This window comes from Mastomys coucha, chromosome X (genome assembly GCF_008632895.1).
Source record: "Mastomys coucha isolate ucsf_1 chromosome X, UCSF_Mcou_1, whole genome shotgun sequence".
In the NCBI taxonomy this organism is placed as follows: Eukaryota; Metazoa; Chordata; class Mammalia; order Rodentia; family Muridae; genus Mastomys; species Mastomys coucha.
Window position 1 is genome coordinate 109320811 of NC_045030.1, and position 7315 is coordinate 109328125.

Consider the following 7315-nt stretch of genomic DNA (forward strand, 5'->3'; position numbering starts at 1 on the left):
TTCTACCTGCAACATACATGGAATAGAGATTGATGAATGTTCACTGTACAATCCCTTCAATTTTTTTAATTGAAATTTTTCATAATAATTTTTCTAGATTGAATTCACAATAATCAAAATCTTAAAACAATATTTTTGTACAGTTATCACAGATTCTTATTCAGGTAGTTAACAGTAATAGTTTCACTATTACTATACTAAAAAGAGGGAATATATTGATTTTAATTGGGTTTTATGGTGCCCAATGTGTTCTAATATTTACTAACAAGGGCTGACTTTGTGTGGCCTGAACTATCTATGTAAAGAATCCTGCAAACCTGTAAAAGATGGCATGTTTGTGAGGTACCCAATGTGTCTATGTCTCAGATAACCCCAACCTTAAACTTACTGGAAGACTGTGAAATAATTCTTCCTGCTGAGATTTTGCACAATCAGTCAGAATCATAGGAACAGATGAATCAAAATGATTTGAGCACATAATGACTTTAAGAAATGATTCATACTGTTGACATACCATAGCTGTAAATGCATGCTGTGCACCATCCATTGCTGAGTAGAGTACAGAGTGAATCAAACAGATCCATTTTAATGAGTAGTATTGGAATTTTTTTTAAAAAACCCACCCTCTAGTTAAACAACCTGTTTCTAATTGCTTCCAAATTATATTTTTCTCCTGTTCCTTTAGTGTGTTCCTATTATAAACAATTAATTAGATCAGATAGCAAATTCTTTCCAGAAGTCATTCCTTTAATATATATACAAAATTACAAGAACTTGCAAGAACAGCTATTTTTGTTTTGTAATTCACGAGAGAAGTTGAGAAAAACATTCATAGTTTAAAAAAAAATGCCAAAGGGATCACTTTTGTCTAAGCCATCACAAATTTCTTTAGAAAATGTGTAAATTATGTATATTGAGCATGTTAAACTTGATGATATAGACTATTCCATACTTGAAAAGAAAATCTATGCTAAGTATGGTGTGTTATTTGGAAATTGTTTATATAAGCAGGATAATGATCCTTAAAAGAAATACCTGAAAGAAATTGAAGCTTGATGGCTAAGGCCCAGGATATTGAAGGGTCTTTAACTTCATGACCAAGTTCAAAGTCTTTTCAATTGAATATTTTCTGTTTAGATCTCGTGGGTTTCTATATTTCTCCTAGAGTATCTTTAGTACTTCTGTTAGGTCTCAAACTACTATATCCACATATTTTCTCCCTGTTTATCCTTATAGGCTACCTTATTTATAATTCATAATTAAACTGCTCTACGTGTGACAGGATCTAATAAATAACATCTTCCAGATATTCAGAAACAAGTAATGATCACTCATAAGACAGCCTCAGCTATTTAATGGGTAAAGTTATAAATTATCATTATATTTGCAAAAATTTAATAATTTAGAAAGTATTTTGAGAAATAATTTCCTTTTGATTCTTATAACAACTGTAAAGAATAATCAGGTCAGTTATTCAATTATATACATCATGAATCCAAGATTATTAATATTATAATTTACTCCAATTATTATGAAGATACATATATTTGTAAATGGAATTGAGACTTCTACTATTTAGTATTTTTATCAGAAAAATAAGTTGCCACTTTATGATATGCATTATTTTTAAAAATATACCCAAATTCTCTTTTAATTTTGTGTTTTACTTTTTTTCTTTGGGAATCTAGATTCCCTAAATCAGCAGAAAGAATATTTTATGGTTTGTGTACACTGTTTTCATGCTAAGGTATATACTCACATATGTGAGAGCATGTGCACGTTTCTTGGAGGCCAAATGTCTACACTACTTTGGTCATCTTCTTTAGTAGCTCTCCTCATTTTTATTACTATTCATACATAATTTGTACACGTATGTTTGATGTGTGTAAATATAAATTTGCATGGGAGGTGGTTCTTGTTTTATATAAAGGTTTCTAGGAATATGTTATATAACCATTGTCCCCTAGATTGAAACAACATATCCTGCAGGAAAGCTCCTTAAGTAGGAAGTAAACAACTCAAAATAGCTTTAGGAAGTCCCTGAAACAAACCAGATTCACTAAGCTCTTTCTTCAAAGAGTAAATAAGCCAATCAGGAAAGAAGACTCTCAGATAAGCCAAGCTTCAAAGACTCAAAGACCAGACCAGAAAGAAACAAAATTTTTCCCTTTGCCCGAAACAAACAAAACAAAAAACAAAACAAATCAAAACAAAACAAAACAGAAATCAACTGATCCCCTTAAAAGAGGTTTAGACCCTAGTCACTTGGAAAAGACACTCTCCAAACTATTGAGGTGCCTGTGAGGTATAAACTGTGTTTCAGGTTCACAGCTTTTGTGAAGTCTCAATTTTGTGGGTTTTGACTTGTTCTTCCAAAGCATAATAAATAATGGTATAAAACTAATACCAGAATGGCTGTAATAGCTTCATCACATCCTCCTAATTATTCAGAATAAAATTTATAGTATGCATCTACAGAAGATGCAGACTCTCTATGTAGCCCCTAAAATATTTCATTTCATATAGTTCTTTACACCAAAGGCACCAGTAGTGTCAACTGAAGGTTGATAATTGACTTAAAACAATTAAGATTATTCTGCCAGAAACTTCCAAAAGGAATTCTTGAGCAACAGCAAAAAGCTAGAAAATACAGTACTTCAGTTAGTATTGCTTTACATTTCAGTCATATAAAAGTTAACAGCATTGCAAGCAAAAACTATATCTACATTCAAAGCATGTCTTTGTCCTGGTGACTATGAAAGTTAAACTTCTGAGTTCTACTTCTGTGTTTTTGAGTTGTTTCTACCTTACAACTTTGTTGTTAATGTATCACCAGTAAATAAATGGAAGAGAAACAGGTTTTTTTAGAAGCTAAATATTGGAGGTAATTTGATTCATCCAAAGCAGGTAAAGAAGTAAGTCTTAGTTTTTATTGTAGTATCTTCAGTGTTCAAACTCTTCCTGTGTCTTTTATGAAAAATATTTATATTTTATTAATTTTCCCATATATTTAATTTCTTTTAGAAGAAAAAACAACCACTTATCATATATTGTTTTCTGATTCTTCCCCCCCCCCCAAAAAAAGTAGGCAGAACGTACTTGTTTCAAGTTTTATGGTTCTTACTAATGATGTTATCAGAGAATTCAATCTAAAAAGTCCCTTGTGATTTCATTTCAAGGCATGGTATAAGCAACATGTCCAAGAATGTTGATAGTGAAGATGACCATTGCTAAAAGTTCACGTTGAAAGAAGCAGCCGTAATTTGACCTGATTATGGGTTTCTAAACCTTTGTAAAATCTTAGAAGTTTTCCTTGTCAGTTTGACCTAACTGCAATTAGTTTCTTTCATTTGAGGCAAAATGTACTTAAAACCTGCACTTAAAAAGGATGTAAAATAGTCAAAGAAGCATAACACTTAACCTCTATTCATCTAAAATATATATTCCTTTGCAGAGAGAGCCTGGACAGTGTCAAATGAAACAAGCAATTAGTCGCTTTCTAACAGTGAGCAGTTCAAACTGTAACATCATGCCAGACGTGATTAAGAATGATACAGCACATCATCATTGTCAACACTATTCAGCCAATGTAAACCTTAGTTAGAAATGTACTTGTCAGAGAAAAATGCGCCTTTGATTTCTATTGCACTTTCCCAGTAATTGCTGTCATCAGTGGCAGGTTATTATTACAGTTGAATAGAGTTTCAGTAATTACTTTTGCACAGATTCTAACAGCTTTTAGATTGAAGGATATTCTGACAGTTTGAATACTCTTGACAACAATTACCTTTTTCCTGGTTAACACTGATTCAGGAAAATTAAAAATTAAATCTGTTCAGAGGAAACACTTATGTATGTCACTAGTAAGTGCATTGATATAAAAAATGTGTAAATGGCAGAATGACTTAGATTTTTTTAAAGTTCTTTTTCACTCAAGTATTTTTGAAAATCAGCATTTAGGGAGATACAGACCATGTTCATTAGTTTCAAAGTAAATGATATGGAAAGTGTAAAACCAGTCCTCAATCCAATTACTAACAGAAACCACTGTATGGGGTTGATGAAAAATAGATGTTCATGAGAAGAACAGAGTACGTATTATTTATATGTTCATGTCTATGTCTACCTTCCTTAGATAAATGGATGCCAAAGTACATTCACATTTCTACATCTGTTAGAGAGTAAATATATGCTTTCTGTAATTTTGCATTTTATGAAATTAACATATATCTGCTTTTAGAAAATTCAGGTTAACTGTGATTAACTGGAATATTAGATTGAAACTACTTTGAAGTGAGGTATTGAGAACAAATAATTGAGACCAGATAAATTGAAATTTGGGGGATCCAATTCAGCATATTGCTTTTTTTAAAGTTTATTGCAACATACATATTTAAAGTCTTAAACATTTAAAATAAGTTTTAAGTATGTTGAAATTATTACTAGGTAGAGTGAAATAATGTCAAGTAGATAATTGGGAATTAAGATGATGAAAACATCAATAAGAATCTAAACAAATTCTTACAATTAATTTGGTTTAAAGTGGCTATTTTAAACTAAAGAATGAGAAGTCATATATGTTGGGTATGGTAGCACACATCTGTAACCCAAATATTTGAGAGGTTTAACAGAAGGATTATAAATTTGAGGCAAACCTGAACTTCAAGATTAGATACAATCTAAGAGTAATTAATGGTTAAGGATGTGGTAAGGTGCTTACTAAGCTGCATGTATAAGACAAGGCCATTTTTTTTTCAGTCCAATGAAATGCAAGATGCAAAACATTGTATTGGGTATTGCATATTATGTTGTATGTTATATTGATTAGCTGTGTTAGATAAGATGGTGAAAATGTAACATACATAATAAAATTCAGCTAAAATTTCTGTTCTAAACCAACCAGATAATATAGTGGAAAGCCTTATCAGTAGAATGGACTAAGTAGAAAGTAATACTCAAGCTGAACTCAAGGATAAACTAGAGGAATTGAACTTCTCAGTCAATGAATACAATACATTAAAAACACACACAGTAAAGGAATATGCTGAACTTTCAAGACACCATGAAAAGACCAATTTTTTAAAAAAAAATTATAGTCAAGGGAGAAGAATCCTTGGTCAAAGTCATAGAGGATATTTTTCAATAGGATCATAGAAAACCATGTTCTGAAATGGTAAAATCATATATCCATGCAGATACTAGAAATATACAGAATGCAAAAATAGGTAAGACCTGAAAAGAAACTCTTCATAACATATTATAGTGAACACATTTAATACACAAAACAACAACAACAAAAAAAGAAAACAGAAGCCATAAGCCAAATATAAAGAAGATGCATCAGAATAATAACGAATTCTCAATGGAAACTTTAAAAGACAGAAGAACCTGGAACAATGTAAACTAGAAATAAGAACACAAAAAGGAAAAAAAAAACTGACTTCAATTAACACATACATTTTTCTATCATAACTTTAAATATCAATGACCTTAACTCAGCAATCAAAACAAGTGTATTAATTGAATGGATTAAGAAATAAAATCCATTGTTTTGTTAGCTAAAAGATAATCATCTTGACTTTAAAGATAGGTAGAATCTATGAATGGAAAAATATGCCAAGGAAATGGGATCAGAAAACACATATGTGTTGTCATACTAATATCTGACAAAGTAGCCTTCCAACTCATATTAACTATGAAAGATAAAGGGCATTTCATTCTGATCAAGGGAACAATTTGCTAAGTAGAAAATAAATAATCAGCATGTGCATACTCCGGTAGTCCTAATTTGTGAAAAATAATTTTGTTGGACTTTATGACATAGATTAATCTCAAATCAGTAATATTAGATGATTTTAATTCCCCACTTTCTCTAACAAACAGATCTTATGGGGAAAAGTAAATAGAGATTCACTGAAATTAAATGATATATTAATAAAATTGATATAAAATATTCACAGAATATTCTACCCAAACATTAAAGAATACAATTTACTTTACAGCCCATGGAAAATTTTCTAAAATAGACCACTTATTGTTACACTAAACATATCTCAGTGTATTAGTTACTTTTCTGCTGCGGTCATAAAATATGGCAAAGATAACTTATAGAATAGAGTTTATTATGTTTCCACAGGAATAAGATTATCTTGGAAAAAAAGTATGTCAGCAGTGGCAGCCATGCTGTCAGAGGTAAGAAACTGAGAGCATACATCCTCAACCATAAAGATGAAGAAGATAGTCTACTGGCAGTAGTGCAAGGAAGTCTCAAAGCTTGGCCTGAGTGATGTACTTTCTTCAACAAGGCTGCACCACCACTTGTCTGCAACAAGGCAAACCTTCCTGGTAGAGCTTAACATGAAGATATAAAGAATTTCTAGAAATTACAAAACCCATGGTGAATAAAAAAACTTACTACTGAAAGAAGAATGGGTGAAAGAAGAAATTTAAAACATTTAAAAATTCCTAGAAATAGAAGGATTGAAGTAGCTGAAGGGGATGGCAACCCCATAGGAAGAGGAACAGCGTCAACTAACCCAGACACCTCAAAGCTCCCAGAGACTCAGGCAGCAAACATAGAGCATACATGGACTGGCCATGGCCCCTAGCATATATATAGCAGAAGACTTTCTTGTCTGGCCTCAGTGAGAGAGGATGCACATCGAATCCTGTAGAAACTTGATGAGACAGAGGGGAGGGTGTGGAGATATTGGTGGGGTTGAGCTGTGGGTGGGTGGGAAAGCCCCCATTCAGAAGCAAAGGGGAAGGGGGATGGGTTGAGGATTTGGAGAAGGGGAACCAGGAAGAAGGGCACCATTTGGAATGTAAATAAGTAAAAATGATTTAATACAAATTTAGAAAATTAAGAAAAAATTAGAAAAAAAGAAATAATGAAATATAAATCAACCCCTAAAATACTAAAAGTTTTTTAAGAAAACATAGCCAGTACCTAAGATAAGGGCAGAAAGAAAGGACTTTCTGAATATAATTGCATTCACTGAAAAAAATTACATTCATGGCATCTACTGAAAGAACTCAATATTCTACTCAGAAATATGTCTTTGATCATGCCCATGCTAATTTATTCATAATAATTAGAAAATAGAAATAAAACAAAGTAAAACAAAAATCTGTAAAAATGCCATCTTTAGGATATCCTAGCTTACTCTCTTGTCCCTATGTCTTACACAGAGTGCATTTCTTGGTTATTGAGACTGTAGAGTACATTTATAAGATGAAAAGCTAATATCCTTACATAAGAGAAAAAAATTAATATTTATCTTTTAGATAATGGCTCACCATGCTCAGGATTATT